Source organism: Equus przewalskii, chromosome 10, assembly GCF_037783145.1.
Source record: "Equus przewalskii isolate Varuska chromosome 10, EquPr2, whole genome shotgun sequence".
Taxonomy (NCBI): Eukaryota; Metazoa; Chordata; class Mammalia; order Perissodactyla; family Equidae; genus Equus; species Equus przewalskii.
In genome coordinates, this window is record NC_091840.1 from 3804615 (window position 1) to 3823513 (window position 18899).

An 18899-nucleotide genomic window follows, 5' to 3' on the forward strand; every position below is an offset into this window, starting at 1 on the left:
CAGATGCTTGAAATCTTCAGTTCTTATAAGAAGGATTCTCTTCCTTTTGGCACAGTGGGGAGTTTCTGGGCTGTGGGTTGTCCAAACCCTGGGGCGCCTGCATTTACTCATCCAGGCAGGGAGGAGGCCGGGCTGCGAGGAGGCTGGCATGGGGTGCCTGGAGCGGTGGGTCTTGGGGACTCGCCCTGAGCTTCCACAGGCTGGGAGTCAAGGCCCTCCAGCCAAGGAGGAAACAGGCCAGTTAGGTGCCCCTCGGCCCCCAAGTCAGGGCTGCCAGGACACCACGGCCCCGGGGCTGGCCACCCAGGGAGTCATCCAGCCTGCCGGCTCCAGCTGGCCCAACACTGGCACCTGCTCCCCGCACAAGCTCCAGAGGGCACCCTGGGAAGAATCCAGAGGGAGAGGGGGCCCCCCGAGGCCCAGGAGGAGGAAAACTAGCTTGGCCCCTTTAAGAATCTGTGTTGCCAGAGGAGGGAAAATGCAGAGCAAGCCGTTTGGTAAACATCTGAGGGCTCCAGTAACAACTACCAGCTGTGCAGGGGCGCGGCGGGGGGGGGGGGGGGGGGGGGGGGGGCGGGCGGGGAGGGCCGGCCTGGCTCGGCTGGAGGGTGGGATGGGCTGAGGTCAGTCTGGGTGGGAACCAAGCGAGAACAACTGTAGGGAGGACAACTGGCTCAAACAGGGAGAGTCGTTTGTTCGAGGGCAGTGGACAGGGGGAGCCTCGAAGCCGCTGAGCCACCTGGGCCTAGAAACTTCCATTTCCCTTGGTGCCTTTCCCCCTGAATCCTTCCGGGAGATTTGTAGCTTCTCCTCAGTGCCAAACAGCGAGGACGATGGGAGAGGAGGCTGGGCCCAGTCCTGCGGGAGGGGAGGGCAGGGAGCGTTGGTGCAGCTTTCTTCAAGTCACTCCCAATAGCTCAACTGCTCGTCTGGTTCTTCATCCGAAGAGGGTGGTGGTTTGTATCTCTTTCTATCACTCGTAGTACCAAGCACAGCACCTGTGAACTGTCACTCAGCAACGCTCGTCTCCAGACCCATGACCTTGACCCTCACCTCCCTTGCCTGGGAGTTTTGCCGCAGCCTCCTGAGTGGCCTCTCTGCCTCCCACCCCTCCAGGCCAGCTGCATTGAGCCACCAGAGTTATTGTTCTAAAGTACCTGATCGAGGTGTTCCCCTCTGCTTGAACCCAGATCATGACCCCGTGTTAGTGATAGTGGATATATTAGTTAGGATGCTTTTGCTTATGGGTAACAAATCCAATTCAGAAAGGCTTAGGGGCTGGCTCTGTGGCTGAGGGGTTAAGTTCGCACGCTCCACTGCGGCGGCCCAGGGTTCGGATCCTGGGCACGGACATGGCACCGCTTGTCAGGCCAGGTGGAGGAGGCATCCCACATCCCACAACTAGAAGGACCTGCAACTAAGATATACAACTGTGTATGGCGGGGTTTGGGGAGATAAAGCAGAAAAAAAAAAAAAGAAAGAAAGGCTTAAACTTTGGAGAGGATGTTTCTGTTCGTATCGACTGGAAAGTACAGAAGCTGGCTAGGCTTCTTGGCAGGTTGAGCCAGCAGTTCAGCCATGTCCAAAGGACCAGGTTCAGGTCCACCTCTCCTTTCTACCTTCTGTAGCAGCAACTTTATCCTCACATTGGCTTCCCTCATGGTGCCAAAACGGCTGCAGTGGCTCCAGCTCTATACCATGACTTTTAAAAGGCAGAGTGAACCTCTTTTTCAGGACTCCTGTTCTAGTTATCTATTTCTGTGTAACAAATCACCCCAAAACTTAGTGACTAAATCTTTTATTTTGCTCACAAATCTGTGATTTGGGCAGGGCTCAGCAGGAATGGTTCCTCTTTGTTCCACATGGCATCAGCTGGGGCAGCTCAACTGGGGCCTAGAGAATCTGTTTCAAGACAGCTCACTCACGTGGCTGAAAATGGTGCTGATAATGGCTGGGAACTCAGCCGGGGCTCTGGACTGGGGACCTTGGCTCCTGCTCATAGCGTGGTGGCTGGGTTCCAGGAGAACGAGGCAGAAGTGCACGGCATGGCTGTGACTGGCCTGGGAAGTCTCGCAGCCTCACTCCCCTTGCATACCATTGGTTGAGGTGGTCACAAAGCCCTGCTGGCTTTCAAGGGGAGGGCCCACAGAGCCCACCACTCACGGGAGGAGTGTCCAGGTCACACTGCTGGAGGAGCACATGGGATGGGAGCTATTGTTGTGGCCATTTTGGAAAACAGGATCTGGGGAGGAAACCCAGATGAGCAGGGAGCAGGGAGAATACCTGAGGAGGCAGCGAGGAAGCCCGGCGCTGGGCGGACGCGGCTGGGAGGGGAGTGGACGGCTCAACTCTGCAAAGAGAAAGTGAACGACTTCCCACCGTTGCCCAAATCCATTCCGCTGAAGCCATGTTTCGACCAAGACTTCGAGGCAGACATCCCCCCGCCCAGCGTCTGAGCATGACCAAGCGCCTCTGCTACCTGTGGGTGTATCCTGAATCCTGACAGGGCTTTATGGAGCCCACTCCTGGCAGGCTCCCTGAACTTGAAGCCACCAGACCCCACATGGAAGCAAGGGCCTCGTGTCCAGCTGCTGCCCCCTCGGTGGAGGGACAGTTCCGTGTTCTCGTGGGTGTCACTGGGAGTGTTGCAGCTCTGAAGTTGCCCCTTCTGGTGCGAAGGCTTTTGGATATTCCTGGCCTGGAAGTAGCAGTAGTTAAAACTGAGAGAGCCAAACATTTCTACACTCCCAGGATGTTCCTGTCACCCTCGACAGCAATGCTGATGGATGGGAGATGTGGCAGCGCCGATCTGATCCACTTCTCCACATTGACCTGCGGCAGTGCGCAGACCTGATGCTGGTGGCTCCTCTTGATGCCAATACTCTGGGGAAGGTGGCTAGAGGCATCTGTGACAACTTGCTTACCTGTGTCATCCGGGCCTGGGACTGCAGCAAGCCTCTGCTCTTCTGCCCGGCGATGAACACTGCCTGTGGGAGCACCCCATCACCGCGCAGCAGGGGGGCCAGCTCAAGGCCTTCGCTACGTCGAGATTCCCTGTGTGGCCAAGAAGCTGGTGTGTGGAGACCAACATCTGGGGGCCATGGCTGCAGTGGGCACCATTGTGGACAGAGTGAAAGAGATCCTCCCCCTTCACAGTGGCTTCCAGCAGAGTTGAACCCAGGATTTCTGTCGTGTGTGTCCCTCTGCACTCAGCGTGTTTTCAGGCCAAGCTGGTGAAGTAGATGGACGTCAGCAAAATATGATGAAGACGCCTGCATTTGCTGAGTAGGGCTCCAGCCTGGGCCTGCTCTGGAGCCTCCCCCGGGGCCTGACTTGCCCCAGGTTAAACGAGACCAAAGGCCCAGGTCTCAATTCCTTTCCACTTAGAAGATACTCACTTTCTGGAGCCCCTCCCCACCTCATCCTGGGATGAGCACAGCAAGCAAGCGGAACAAGTTGCTGTATCGTCCCTGCGCTCTGGGAGAGGGACAGAGGAGTGGCTGAGAGGCCTTGACTCTACATTGTGCCCAAGAGCAGCTTTTAGAAACAGCCAAAGCTGGAGATCCCCAGCATGGCGGGCCCCTGGCCAGGCCTTTGGAGCTTCAGCTTGCTGGTATGGTGCCCAAGTGCCACGGAGAGTCAGGGAAGCCTGTGAGCTGGCAAGTCCCTGATTCCCCAGAGACCATGCCGTGAGATCGGGGTACTGGAGAAGAAAGTGACCATTTAGGAGACTCTGTCCTTCCTTTAGAGCCCGTCTGTGGTCTCAGAGATTGGAGGCATTGCTAGGTATGGCTGGGGAAGGGTCTGGGCTGATGAGTGACTGGCGCTCCTTAGTCCCCATGTTGTGTGGTGGCTAAGGGCAAAGGACCCTGAAGCCAGACAGCCCCTAGGTCAAGCCCCAGCGCTGCCACGTACTAGCAGTGGGACCTCGGCTCAGAGCTCAGCCTTTCAGACCCTCGCTTTCCTCATATGTGTTATCATCCAGCTCTCATGGAGAGTTGAAAGGATTAAATGAGACAATGTGTACAAAAAAAAAGAAAAATGAAAATAGGCTCTGCCGCCACCTCCCGCTAATGTCTCCTCCGTTCTCGCTGAGTCCATCTGGGGCACATGCTTGGCACTAAACGGCTAGCCGAGGCCAAGGGACAGGCCCCGTGGCACCACTGAGCCCGGGAAGACTCGTCTCTCCCCAAAGAGTCTGGGCTGCATGGGGAGGTGTAGATTCCAAACAAACCCAGCAGGGTCCCCCAGAAAGAGGGAGGAGGAGCCGGGACGCCATCACAGTGCCCCCGCGGCCGCGCTCATGGAGCGCTTACAGGGCACCCGGGGCTGTGCCGAGTGCTTGATCCTCGTCTACTCGATTCCTTCTCCCCACGACCCAGCGAGACCGGGGCTGTTCTCCACACTTTACAGAAACTGAGGGCTATAACTTGCCCAAGGTCACAAGGCCAGAAGACGGCAGAGACAGAGTTAACGGTCAGGTCTGTCTGGCTCTGAGTCTACGCTTCTAACCACTGCATAGCAGAGTTCAAGACTTGTGGTCCGTGGCCGAAGAAAGCAACTGGAATGTGGAAGCATATGGCCTGGGTGCACTGGCAGCCACTTTGTGGCAATCCAATTTAAGAAAGAAGCAGATGAACGGAGGACGGGGGACCCTTGATCAAACACGGCAATGTCTGCCCTCCCTGGGGCCCCTTCTGTGAAGTGGGCCAGTAAATCTACTTTCCTGCTTAAGACTGTATGAGTTTGTGCATAGTTATCTACAATGGAGCGCCTCTTAACCCACGTGGGCGGCTGGTGTAATATTTTTCCCATTTCATCGTAGGAATCGTCTGAATGTCTGTCTGTGCGATTGGACAACAAGCGGCTTCGAGAAGGGAGCAGGCCTGAAGCATGTCTTTATGCCCAGTGTCTGGCTCAGCAAGTTACACTTCATTTTTTGAACCATATTAGGAGAGGAAATAAATGAGAACAGGTGTAGCTATTCTTCCAGGATTTTCAGGTGTCCATGTCGTAACCCTCTCTCTCTGCGTCCGCACCTGGGGGCCTTCCTTCCCGGCTCCCTATTTTCAGAGTGCAGACACAGAGCCCACCTTGCAGCTCAGTCCCCCAGAGGTGACACTGGTGAAAGAGAGAAGAAAGGCAAGTAAGTGCCTTTTTCAGGAGCAGCCAGGCCGTGGAGAGACCATGCAGAAGCTTTGTGGGAAGCGAGGGTGCAGCCCCAGTGCCCCGACGCCACCGACACGCTTCCTGGCAATAAACTAGGCCTCGCTGCTGTGAGAGCCTTCAGCCCAAGAAGAGCAGCCTTGCTTGTTTTCTTTTTCAGGGTTAACTTTTCACAAGTCTGATCTCCTCCCCCTCAACCAGCCCCGTCAGGGAGCTTTTGGCACCTGGAGCTTTGCTGAGCCTGATGAAGGAAAGCCTCAAAAGAAAAAAAAAAAATAGACGTGTGTTCTGGGAGTGTTTCTGGGGAAGTGTGCCAGCCGGCTCCTTCTGCAGCCTTCCCTCCTCGGCATGGGCGCCCAGGGTCTGTCTCCGGCCCCCGGCACTTCCTCCAGAGCCTGCGAGTTGGAGCATGGTGGTCACCCGTCTCCACCCGTCTGGGAGGAAGAAGTGGGACCGGGAAGATGCAGCTGTCTTTTCAGAGAACGGGACTCGTCAGCTGATGGGTCTGGCTCCTGTTCTGACGCTGGGTCTCTACTCGGTTTGCTTTCCATCACAAATAAAAGAAAACTCCATTCAACAGGTGTGAGCAAGAAGAGTGGTCTAGAGCTGTCATCTAACACAGTCCAGAATCAAGAGGTCCCAGCGTGTGTTCGCTCAGGGGCTCAGCGCGGCCGCACCCACCGCCATCGGCGGTCTGTGGTTTTCTTACCCACTGACGTCCTCGGTGTTTGACATTTTCTCTGTCCTAACAGCAGCCAACCTTCCTTGCTATTTTGCCTGCCCCTTAGTTCTGTTCTGGGTTGTTTTCCCAGGAAAGGAAGGGGATGTTGGACCAGATTCTGGATATTCCTCGGATGTTGAGCAATTTCGACAGACACGATTCCTGCCACCTCGTAACTTTCCCTCTAAGACAGTCACCCCAGTAAGGATAAATGCAGACCAACTGTTGGCAAGAAATTGCAAGTTTAACCCAACTAAGCAGTGACCATGTTTTCTATATAAATAAAGTCGTCTTTGCAAAGATGACAAGACAGGTTTTTGAAAAATTGAGATGTGTGTTTGCGGTGGCCTGACCTAAAATAGAAGCCTGGCAAAGTGAGTCCCCACAGCTGACAGTCAGGACAGAGGTCAAAGAGGGGACAGGGACCGGGAGGGGACACTGAGGAGGTGGTGTTCCAGGTGCTGGCGATGCTCCATTCCTTGCTCTGGACGGTGGTCATGTCGGCACGTTCACTCTGCAGGGATGGGCCAAGCTCGACCCTTCAGATTCGTGCGCTTCTCTGTATGTACGTTGTGCTTGATTAAAACGTGTCTGTCGGTATCTCTCAGCCAGTGGGCCCAGAGGCTCCCTCTAAGGGGCAGGTCAGAGGGATGATGTCGGAGGGCAGAACTGCAGAGGATGGCACCTATCAAGATGCCCCGGCGAGAGGAGATCGGCAGGAGTTTGGGCTCTGAGCCCCAAAGCAAAGTTGCAAGGGCGCCCCTCTGATTTGTGGGTGAGCTGCCTATTCTGCGTGCAGCTCCATGCGCGTGAAGACGAGAGTCACGGGGTGTCGGCCCTGGTCTCGCTGAGCAACCTGGTCCCTGAGCAGCGCTGGGAGGCCAATTGTCTGGTCACAGGTCTGGGAATGGCTGTGCCTCTTCTGGAACCAGGGCTCTGCCTCCAACTCTCTGCCTTTCAGAGGTTGTTACATCCTGCTCGGACTTGCCGCCATCACAGGAACCCTCAGTAGATGCCTTAACATGGGCAAGTAGCCCGAGATGTCGGGGTTGCCCCTTCCTTGAGCCCCAAGTTTCCCCCCAAACACATCACAATCGCGGAGAGCAAAGCAACCACATTATTTCATAACATCCGTGCAGAGTGAGACTCTGAGGGAGGAGAGCTCCTGGGCCACGGGTCTTAAAGCCCGCCGACCCCAGCGCTTCCTACAGGCAGACGACCCTCAGCAGTTGCCGGCCCGGCTCTGTCACCTGTGCTCCTGCAGAGCCAGCATCGAATGGATAGAGGATTTTAGCAGCATTGGTAGATGGCCCAGACCCAGCCTCGCTCCATCCAGGCTGCCTGTTTTCCTCCATAACCCTGAAACAAGGATGCTCTGTCCCTCCTACATGTGGCAGGGCAGCAGTTAGCCTGTCCAGACCCCAGTCAACAGGAAGAGAGGCGTGGTGCGGTCATACAAGAAGGGGCACCTGGGTCATAAAGGCACCAGGCCATGTGAGGACCCCGGTACCCCATGGAGACAAGATGACATCTGGTGGGTGATGTTCGACCCAGGCTACCTGTGGTCCTCTCTCAGCAAACGTCACTTTCAGGGAAATGCCAAACATACGAGGGAGGGATGGACAGGTGGAGCACAGAGGATTCTTAGGGCAGCGAAACGACTCTGTAGGATGCTGTAAGGTGGATGCACGCCACCATACGTTTGTCCAAACCCACGGAACGTACACCACCAAGATGAGTCCTAATGTAAACTGTGAACTCTAGTTAATAATAACGTGTCAATGTTGGCTCAGCTGTGTAATGGTCCAAGTGTTTGTGTCCCCTCAAAGTTCATATGTTGAAACCTAACCCCACCGTGATGGTGTTAGGAGGCGGGGCCTTTGTGAGGTGCGTAGGTCATGAGGGTGGAGCCTCCTCCATAGAATTAGTGTTCCTATAAAAGGGACCCCAGCGGGCTCCCTTGTCCCTTGTGCCCTGCAAGGACACAGCGAGAAGATGCTGTCTATGAACCCGGAAGTGGCTTCTCACCAGACACCAAGCCTGCCAGCACCCTGATCTTTGACTTTGAGCCTTCAGAACTGAGAGAAACAAATTTCTGTTGTTTAAGCTGCACAGCCTCTGGAATTTTGTTGTAGCGGGGAATAGGGAAAACCGAGGCCAGTGGGGCTGGGGGGTAAAGGGGTACTGTCTGCTCAGTTTTCTATAAAGCAAAAACTATCTTAAAAATTAGTCTAGTCAGTTAAAAAAATTATTTCAGTAAAAAAATTAACAATTTTAAAAGTGATTTAAAAGCAATTTAAATATTTAATGAAGCCTTTTAATGAAGGCATCACATTCAGACACTCAGTAGAACTTCCCTGATTCCTCTTTTCCCAGCTCTCCTTGCGTCACACCCAGAGCACCCGCCCCAGAGCCCCTCCCCCTCCTACCGGTGTCCCCAAAGCTGTCGCTCCATCCCAGCCCACGTTTTCGACTCCCCGTCTTCCCCCTCTCGACATCCGGGTGGCTTTGTTGATTTAGCTTGCTCTTTTGCCAGCAAAGCTCTGCCTCTGCCAGCCCAAGGATGAGAATCTGCTCTCACCTCCTTCTGTTCTCTCTCTCACCCACAGCTCCCCCTCCGACAACCGCGGTCCCAAGGCCAGGAGTCAAGCCAGCAGACCCCATGGTTCTGGGGTCCAGGGTGGGTCCCGTGTGGCAGTAAATACTCATATGTTGGGGGTTGTCCTGCCCAAAAAGAGACGATGGTGATGGAGAAGCTGGTGGTGATGCTGCGGGGAGGGTCACAGTGGTTCTCAGGGGGCCTGACTCAGAGACGGGAAGGGTGACAGCTGGCTGGAAAATGTGCTGGGCTGTTGAGGAGGGGAGAGGACAGAGTCCAAGAGAGGAGAGGCGGTCGCGTGCCCCTGAAGCTCTTTCCCCGGGAGCGTGTGCTGTGAGCCTTTGCCGCGTCTTCCCATCCTATTTCTGGGGTCCCCCTGACAAGCTGGCGGAGCCATCCCTGTTTGTCTCTGCACTCTCTGGCCTGAAGGAGGAGCCCTAGCCTCAGGCTCTCTTGGGAGGGGGCCTCTCCTATCGTCCGCCCCTACCTCATCCTCCCTGCCAATGTCCCTGCAGATGCCCTCTGCTCCTGCCAGCCTGTCCTGGCCAGGTCCATGCCCACAAGCCAGGCTGGCTCCCCTCTCTGCCTCGGGAAAGCCCGCCTGTCCACCTGGAAAGCTTCTTTTCCTTGACTGTCTAAATTATACCCAACCTTCAAGGCCCAAATGCCACCATCCACATATCCTTTTTTTAAACAGCTGTATTGAGATATAATTCACTTACCATACGATTCACCCATTTAAAGGGTACAATTCTATAGTTTTTAACATATTCATAGTTATGCAACCATCTCCACAGTTAATTTTAAAACATTTTCAGCACTCCAAAAAGAAACCCCCTACCTCCCCTCCCCGCTCCCTCAGTCCTAAGCAACTGCTAATCCACTTTCTGTCTTTATAGACTCGCCTATTCTGGACATTTCAGATGAATGGAGTCATGCAATGTGTGGTCTTTTGTGTCTGGCATCTTTCACTTCGCATGTTTTCGAGGTTCATCCCTGATGTAGCGTGTCAGTCCTTCGTTCTTTTTAACAGCTGAATAATAGTCCCTTGTGTGGATACAGCACAATTCGTTTATCCAGTCCTCATTTGATGGATATTTGGGTTGTCTCCACCTTTTGCTATGAGGAGTCCACCGTCCACATTTAACCTTTTCCGAGCAGGTGTGTGCATTCTGAGCTCTCCTGTCCCCACACAGACACTTCTTCTAATGATAACCACCCTCTACCAAGCACTGACTACGTGCCAGGCTCCCAACTGGCTCTTCTTATGTCCCACCATGCCTGAAGCGTACGGCAGATATTATTATTTCCAATTTATGGATGAAGAAGCTCGAGTCTGGAGAAGTAAAGAGATTGGCCAAGAACACGGTAGAAATTGCACCCGAACCCAGGTCTGTCCTGCAACAAAGTCCTCCTGTTGTGTTTATCTCATTTTTGGCATTTAGCCCTTCATTAGTCAGGTTTTGCATATTTTGGGGTCTCCTCAAAACTGTAAGCCTCTTTAGGGTGAGGACCATGTCTCTCGGTCCTTTCGTCTTAGATCCACTACCTTGTTGGACATTCCTTCCACACGGACTTGTAGAGTTCCTGTTGGTTTGCAGCCTGCGGGGACTCTGTGCTTTTCATCTGCTCAGCATGCCTCCCCTTAGCCTCTTCCTGGCTACAGGATGGGCATGTGGCTCAGCTCTGGCCAATCAAAGCCCTCAATCCCACTGGCTGCAGTGATTGGCTCAAGGATGGGCATAGGATCCAAGCCTGGCCAATCAGAGCCTTCCTCTTTATTTTGCCATAGTAACAGCTGAGGACACCTGCTTCCTCTTTGGGACTGGGAGCTATAAGGACCATCAAGCCTGGAGCTGCCATTGGCAACTTCATCCTGCCTCCCGGGGAGAGCCTGCATGAGAATGCCAGGCAGATGTTAAAAATGGCATTGCAGGAAAATATTTAATGATCTGGAGAGATGTCCATGATACCTCCTTGCATTCAAAAAAAACAAGCTACAAAACAGTACATACCCTATTAATTGCTATATCTCTGCTCATATCTATTCATGTGCAAATAACAAAATGGATGATAGATGCCAAGATATTAACAGTGGTTCTCTCTGTGTGAGTATTGGTTATATTTTTTTCTTTTTGTTTTTCTGAACTTTCAAAACTCAGCCTGAATTCTATACTTTTCAGAAGTTTTTGTTATTTTTATGTTTGTTTATTTTAAGCTAGAGCTCATGCAGTCCCCTCAAGAAGTCATTTCTAGCACATTCCTCTTGGGAACGATTTAGTTCAGCCTGAGTTGTCTCATTTGCCTTTTTAGAGCACACGCTTTTCCAACAACCCCAAAATCTGCCCTGGTCCCAGGCCTTCCCTACCCTGGCCCCTCTGCTCACCTGGTCCCCTCTCGGCCACCAGGACCTGCAGTCCCGACTGTGCCTGAGTGATGTCATCCCCGACTGTCTCCAGGACTGTTGGAGAAAGCCAGACCTCCCTCCCCACCACTCATCCTGCTGGGTGTTGTGTTTTCATTCTCAGCTCACAAGGAACCTGCAAAAAATATTTTCCTTGGCAGCCAATTAGAGAATAGCAGCCCCAGACATGCCTTCCAGGTGACGTCCAAGCCTGGAGCGGCCACTGCCCTCTGCAGCTGCCAGGAGACACGGTCAGGGACAAGGCCAGGGTTCAGACCTCATTGCCTTGAATAGGGCTCTTCCTCCATCAAGGTTTGAGAGAGCACAAGGCCTAGGAGACGGGGCCCCATAGGACCTTTCCGGTGGACCAAACCTTTCTCCAGCCAATGGCACAAGTCTATCCTGCCAGGAGGTGTGGATGGCCCTCCAGAGGCCCAGACCCTGACTGCCTTCTCTCAGTGCTGAAGGGTCCCACGGGCAGGCAGTCAAGGGCCCAAGTGTCCCCCGGGCCCACGTGTCTCCTTGTGAGGGCCCTACCCTCCCTCCAGAGAGGTGTCCATCCCACTCCCCTTTTGAGCAGGCCTGTTCTTCAGACCCCAGGCCCTGCCTACCCAGTTGGTGCCGATGGCCACAGCCATCATGCCCGGTGTGAGTAGTCACCTGACCCCAGCTGGCTCATCAGATCATCGCACACAGGAATGTGACACAAGAGAAGAAGGAACTGGGTGAGAATGAACTGAAAGGGCAGCAGGGTGGAGCAGCCAGGCCGGGCTGTGGAAAGGCAGAGAAAGCCAGAGGAGAAAGCAGACGGAGAGGCAAGTAGTTGGGATAAGCCATTGAGGGAGGGAGCGGAGCGGAGGGAGCAGGTGCCCGGACAGTCCTGCAGATCCTGCCGTCCAGCTGTACCTCTTGTTTGTAAGTTACATGACAGGCCCCGCATCTTTTGAACAAAGCCCACTTTAGTTCAGCCGCCTCACCTGGGCTTTATTCCCTACAACGCAAAGATCCAGATGGGCTTACACTAAGGGTGTCTGTCCCTAGGTGGGAGGGTCGTCCTTGCCTGCCTCCAGGTGGAGGGAGATGGCTTCCTCTCCTTCCTCCCCCCTCCCTTTTGCTGCTCATTCCCAAGAGCCTTGAGTTCTTGAAGAAAGTGCTTCCCTGGGACTGGACATCTCCCCAAACCCTGGTGTCCAAGGGGTGAGTTCAGGGCAGAGGACCTTCCAGATCACGACCAAAAGTCACCAGGCAGCCGTGGTTCAGTGGACCCTAAAAAGCATGCTGGTTGGGCATGCTGGCCGGTGGAAAAAGGAAACAGTTTTCAGGGTCTAGTGGGTTTGGGTTTGAATCCTGACTCCAGCAGCTTCCCAGCTACGCGACCTGCTTTTGTCTCTTGGCTCCTTGGTAGCCAATATCACCCAGAACTTGCCGTGTGCTGGACGCCTTCCTATGAACTCCTCTAGACAGGACTGCTAGTAGGATCCTGTTTTCCAAAGAAGGAAGTGGAGATGGGAGAGGTTCAGCAATCGTGCACAAGTCACGTACCTGGTTTATCTGAGTCTGGGGAGCTGGTTTTGCCCTAAGAGAAGAAAAAAGTCTGTGCTAAGATAAACCCTCATAAAATAAAGTTAACGCGCTTCTCTACCAAGAAGAAGAGAAGGTAAACCTTCCAAAAAAATGTTCTTCCAATATTTACACAGGAACTTCGACGTCTGGGATTTGCTTCAAAATAACCCACTGGGGCGGGTGTCGATGAAACAGAATTGGATGAGCTGATCACTTTCGAAGCTGGGCATTGGTACGTAGGTGAGCATCATACCGTTCCCACTCCTTGTGAATACGCTCGGAAGTTTTCATAATAAGACATTTTGTTAAAGCGGCAAGTAGGAACCTGGCCAGAGCTGAGGAGTGAGCCGACAACAGATGTGAAGGTGCAGGCAGTGAGCCCCGAGACACACACATAAGGAGCCCGGAAGCCCTCCCCGTGGCCCCACCGCCAACCACGCTCCCTCCCCACCCCTCTCCCTGTTGACTCCCATGTCGTCCAAGAACCCTCGGCTCTGAGTAATAAATGTGCCTCTCGGCGGGACATGTGTTTCCAATCATACTGCTCAGCAGTGAGTCACCACCGACAGCTGCTGCCTGTCTCCATCTCCCGCCACTCACCTTCAGATCCGCCATGCTGACGGCCCGGGCCCTGCCCCCACCCCAGCTCTGCGCTCAGCCAGCCTGACTCTCTCCGAGCTAGCTGCGGCGTCCTCCTACCTCCAGGCCTTCAGGCGGGCCAGTCATCCCATCTAGAACAACTAGACCTTCCGTCCTCACGCAGGCCGGTTCCCTGATCTGGAGCAGTGCCCTCATCCTTTATCTGGATAACTCTCACCAACCTCCAGGTCTCATTTATCCCAGGCGGCCTCCCTGCACCACCTGACCTCACTGGCGCCCTTGCTCCACCAGCTAGCACTCAACACGCTTTGCAGGCGTCTCCGTCTGTGTCTCTACTAAAGGGTGGTTCGTGCTGGAGGAGGGAAGGGCTGCTTTTCTTCCATCACCATCCTTGGTCCTGCACACACCTGGCACATGGCTGGTGCCCAAACATGTTGAGAGAATGAATGAACGAATGAGCTATAACCTTAAGAAGTAGGAAGCCATGGGGAGACAGACAGGAAGAGAAGAACCCGTGAGAGAAAACACAAGGAGACTAAGGAGTCCAGGTCACGGGTGCAGAAGGGCAGTTTCCATCTCTGCCCCTCCTTAGGGGGACCGGCTCTGCACACAACCCCAGACGGGCACCTCCCTAGGAGGGAAATCAATCACCGGCCACCTCCGGCTGGCTGGGCTGGGCTGGCCTGGGGGCATGGTGAGGAGGGATCCAAGGCCTCTGGCCGGCCCGGCTCCCTGGGGAAGGCGTGCTGGAGCCGTTTGCCTCTGAGGGGACTTGGGGCGGGGGCGGGGAGCCAGGCAGGGAATGCCCGTGGGCTGCTTGCCAGACACGAGGCTGCATCGAGACATCCCTCTGCCCGCCCTAAGGTGTCAGACCACAGTCCTGCTCGATGGGGAGCACTGAGGGGGCCCAGAGCACTCTCCACATCTGTAGGAAGCCTGGTGCTGGCCCAGCCCCCCGTGACTTCTCTGTGGGCATGCAGGCAACATGGCTCCGGGGTCAGGTGACACCTGTCAGGGGACGCTGAACAGGAGCTGGAGAACACAGGGGACACTGAGCGATGACTAGCCAGCGGCCTTGTTCCCAGGCCAAGAAGGCCAGGCCAGAGCCAGGGTGATGCAGATGGAGGAGAGAAGCAGCAGGATTTGGGGTGGGACTGCTCACACGAGCCCACTTCTACCCAGGTGCTGGGCAGGCCCAGGGAGACGCGGGGACCGGAGAGTGAGCCACTGCCTGTTGGCCCCTCTTGCCTATGGAGCTGGGCGGCTCTCTCCTAGCTGAGGGGAGGACGAGAGTGCCAAAAAACAGAGAGCCAAGGAGGCAGACCCCAAACTCCAGGAAGCAGGTAAGGACCTGATGAATCACTTTCCGAGGACCCGGGCTTCTCCTGGCCTCTCCCATAGCTCCGTGGCCTTCTGGTCTCTTTGTCGGTGACCAGAGCCACCTCAAACCCTGCTCTTCCTGTTGCCCGGCATTTCAGCTCAAGGCTGAATGAGAGCCTTTAGGAATTCTGTCCCTCACCCGTGCACCACAGGGTGACGTCTAGGGCCTGAGACCTGTTCCATAGGCTTCAAAGCTGGTCACAGAGGGAGGGAGGCAGCTTGGAATCTGAAGGTGACAAGACGCTGGATGGGGATCGAAGGAGTTTGGTGCTGGTGACCACAGGGCTGACCTCACTGAGAACCTGAAGCATCCCCAGAGAAGAGAGTTGGGTGGGGGGAGAAGGAGGGAAAAGGAAGACAAGGCAGCAACATAGAAAGAAAGATAGGATTGGGGAGAGGGAAGGAGAGAGAGAGAGGAAATTCTTGGGCACAGTCCTAATCATAGCCTTGAAATGAAATTTACTGCTGCACTCAGCATGGGACGCCAGCCAGCGCCCCAAACCAGCCCCCCTTCTGTTTGGATTAGGCGATGACATCATGGCCATGGGCCCGTCACTCCCAACACCAAAGGAAGAGGAGGATGGCGGGGAAATCTGAGCCCCCGCCTCTGGGCTTCCAGGGAGGGAACCTGAAACCAGGAAACTCAGCCTCAACAAACCCCTGCTGAGCTGGGCAGCCAGTTCCCGAGGTGTCCCCGCCCCTCGATCCTGGCCAGCCCCTGGTCCCCAGAACGTCAGCTGAGGCTGCCTCCTGCAGAGAGCCGGGGATGGAGGAGCACTGGGTTCCCAGGCCTGCTCGCTGGCCCCGCTCCCTAACCCGCCCGTGAAAGGAAGCATATGACCACACGCCCAGGGCCAAAAGGAAAGAGCCGGGGCAGGAGCAAATGCAGAGCAGCAGGCCTGACAGAGCCACGCTCACCATCTCTCTCGGTCCTTTGTTTTTCACGGGAACCAAGTCTAACCCAGGACCCAGGAGAGCCGGTTCCGGGAGTTGTAGGAGGCAGACAGGTGGGCGAGCGTGGAGGAGAAGAGGAAGGTAGAGCTCAGGTGTGTGGACTCTGGGGAATCCTGGGGTGCGGACTGCTGTGGGAGCTGCTCCCTGAACCCTCCCTCCTGGTAGGAGGGCACGGGGCCCTGCTTGAACCCGCCCTGGCAGGATGGGAGACCCTTCCGGGTCAACGGGAGGTGAAACACGGCCACAAGGAGGAGAAGCAGGCCACAAGGAGGAGAAGCAGTGCCATTCCAGAGTCCATGTGGGACAAGGTCTCAGAGGCTTCCGGGCACAAGGGTGACATTGCTGCTGTCCCAGAGCCACCCCCAGAGGAAGGCTCTATGTGCTTCTAGTCCACGTGTCTGCCCCCAGATATTTTAGATGTGGCAGTCTCCTCAAGCCGATGACTTCATGAGCTTCCAGTTCACCCCCAGGACAGCCACCCCCCTCCCTCCTTTCTTTCTGGAGTGACTCTAGACGGGATGGGAGCTGCAAGGGTTGGTGTTGAGACTGCTGCCCGGTCTGTGAAGGCTGGTGTTCTGCCGAGCAGGGAGCAGGGCTTCAGATCCAGGCAGGCTTGCAAGGTGGGAGCCCTGGCTCAAGGCTGCCTTTGCCCCGAGGGGTGCCTGCGTGGGAGGGGAGGCAAAAGGAGTGACAGGTGTGTAGGCCAAGAATGAAGGAGAAAGGCCAAGCCCCGCCTCCTTAAAGATGCCCTATGGGAGGGCGTAAAACACAGCCGCGCACGCAGCGAAAGAAACCCCAACGGGAGATGTGAGCCAAGAGCACTGTAGATGATGGAGCGGGATCATTTGAAAGTGAGTGCCTTCAGGAGTGCAGCCAGGGCAGGCTGTAACAGTGCTACACAGAGAGTATAGAAAAACATCCGCATTTCTGCCCCGGGAGCTGTCCATTTTAGGGTTGAAAACTGCTTTCTCCGTACAAGGCGCAGATATGACACCCATCCTGTCACCTAAGTTTCCACCACCGGAGACACTCCACTAACTTTTCCATCGACAGCTTTTTATACATCTGTCTACATCCATGCATGTGTTTAATGTCACATAAGTGAAATATTATGCATGATGTTTACTCATGGACACTTTTTAAAAACAACCTTTGGAATATTCCTTGCCTCCCCTCTCTCCCCTGAGAACCGATGTGGACAGGCTGGTGGGTCACCCCCGGCCCTGTTCTCTGGCCACGTGTGGATACCCTGACCCTCCCACATGCATTATTGTTTGCTCCGCAGAAATGGGACCTTGCTGTTTACATCTCTATATTTTGCTTTTCTCGAGGCCAAATATTTTTATTAGTTTCCCTAAGTCAGGGATTATCAACGAAGGCGGTTTTGCCCCCCAGGAGACATTAGGCAATGTCTGGAGACATATTTGGTTGTGACAACTTGGGGGGGTGGGGGTGCTATTTGCATCTAGAAGGTGGAGGCCAGGGAGGTTGCTCAACACCCTGCAGTGAACAGGACGGCCCCGCCAGAGAATGTCTGGCCCAAAGGTCAGCAGGGCCGGGCTGAGAAGCCGGCCCTGGCTGAAGAGGACAAATCTTGAAACGAATGACATGAAATGAAAATCGAAACGTCCTTTAGCGTGTCCACTGCTGATCATGGAGATGCTTATGTTGACCGTGCAGTGAACTGTGGCCCATCTTCATGCCACAGACGGCCCGATCATTCTTGACTCACCCTCTTGTCATCTTTGGGATGTTCCGTGGTAAACAGCCCTGCCTGCCAGGGAACGTCCAGGACACATATCTGGGTTGGGTGGCACCACCCACCTACTGGGCCCATGATTCTGATGACCAGAGTTGATGGGGGGGGGCCCATCGTGACCCCAATGACGGTTGCCCATTCCTCTCTGAGGAATCAGAGGCTTGCATCGCAAACCGCAGAATCGTCCCAACTGCGGGCACACTTCCTGAGCGTGCGGGCCGATCTGAAGGCCTGTCGCACAGCATAGAGCATCTGGCTCCCCAGAATCTGCCGGAAGGAGTGCGGGGGCTTCAGCTCCGCTCCAGCTGTCTCCAGGGAGGGGATGCTCCACGCTCAGGAGGAAATGGATCTTCTCCAAACTGGGAGGCTGAGTCTTCCAACGCTCGTCCTGGTGCTGGGTGGACAGAGCCTGGTGCAGCCGGGCCTCCAGCCGGAAGCCTGTGAGGTCATTCTGACTCTGTTTACCTGAGGGAGCAGGAGGGAGGAGGCGTTGGCACTTCCTCCCGGCCCTGGACCACATTTACTCGGCCAAGCCAGGCCCGGGGCATGCTTGCTGGGTATGCTCATGTCACACGCCTGGGACACCTGGGACGGGCTGACAGCTCTGCTGGGCTCCGAGATGGGAAAGTCTTCGAGGGGGAGGCAGGGGCAAGGTGACTGTTTCTGCTGGGAAGTGCTGGCCCCAGGAGCGTGGTCTGAGGGTCCTGGGAGGCCCCCTTCCCGGCTGGCCTGGCAGGCGCTGCCCCCTCCTGTCTATCCTAAGTCCTGCTGGGAGCCAAGGATACAAGCCGAGATCCAGCAGACTGAGGTCAGAACGCACACAGGAGGCCGGGCTGGGGTCTCCTGTATGGCTCCCCTGTTAGCTTGCCCCCCATATCAAAGCAGAGGAGGCAGGTTGGAGAGAGGGTGATAGAGGGAGCTCCCAGCCTCGGGGGCCACCTTCCTCCTTCCCTCTCCTGCCTGGGTGTGGGACGTCCTAACCCTGTCCTCCCTGCCCTGGGCAGAGGTCAGACCTGCAGCCAGGCCCCCACGTTCATCCTGTGCTGGTGAGCCCTCCTGGCGGTGGAGCAGAGAGCACGGAAAGAGCAGCTTGTTGACGCTAGTGGCCAGATTCTCATCTACTCCCATCTTCAGCAGATTCCATATCTGAGGCCTCAGTTCCCTTCGTTTTGAGATGGAAAGATTCCAACTAGAAGAGGACGCCAGAGAGGAAGGAGAGTTCAGTGGGACTGAGGCTGGGCTCCCGGGAGCCAAGGCCACGGCAGGCACTGGGCGGCAGTAATGGCTGGGGCAGGTCAGGGTGTGATGGGGGACACTGAGTTGGGAAGACGAGGAGGTTTCAGGGACTGCTCTGTCCCTTCATCAGCTCTGCCTTCTGAGAGTCATTTAACACTGGACACCTCAAGCCTCGTGATAACAGCCACCAGTGCACCAGATTTTAGAGCCTTCGGTCAGCCCTTCACAGCAATCCCCTAGGAAGGGACTCCTCAGCACTTTGTGGACGGAGAGGCGGGGCTTGGCGAGGCGTCAAGGCAGCTGGGCTGCCAGTCTCCGAGTCACACTGGAGCCTCTGCCCCAACTCCTGTCCACGCCACCACAGAGCTCAGTGCTTTCAGGGGAGCCCGCTCCGCCATCTGCTCCACACCCTCGGAACGCTCTGACCTCACTCAGAACAAAACGTGCGCCCCTCCCAGCCCCTCCACCCACCTCCTCTTCCCGCACTGCCCTCCTTCACTGGCTCAGGGGCCTTTCC

At 55.4% G+C, this 18899-nt stretch overlaps 1 pseudogene; it reads left to right on the top strand.

Moving 5' to 3' along the window:
- The first annotated feature begins 2512 nt into the window (after positions 1-2512).
- On the top strand, positions 2513-3238 carry LOC103551445 (phosphopantothenoylcysteine decarboxylase pseudogene; annotated as a pseudogene).
- The last annotated feature ends 15661 nt before the right edge of the window (positions 3239-18899 follow it).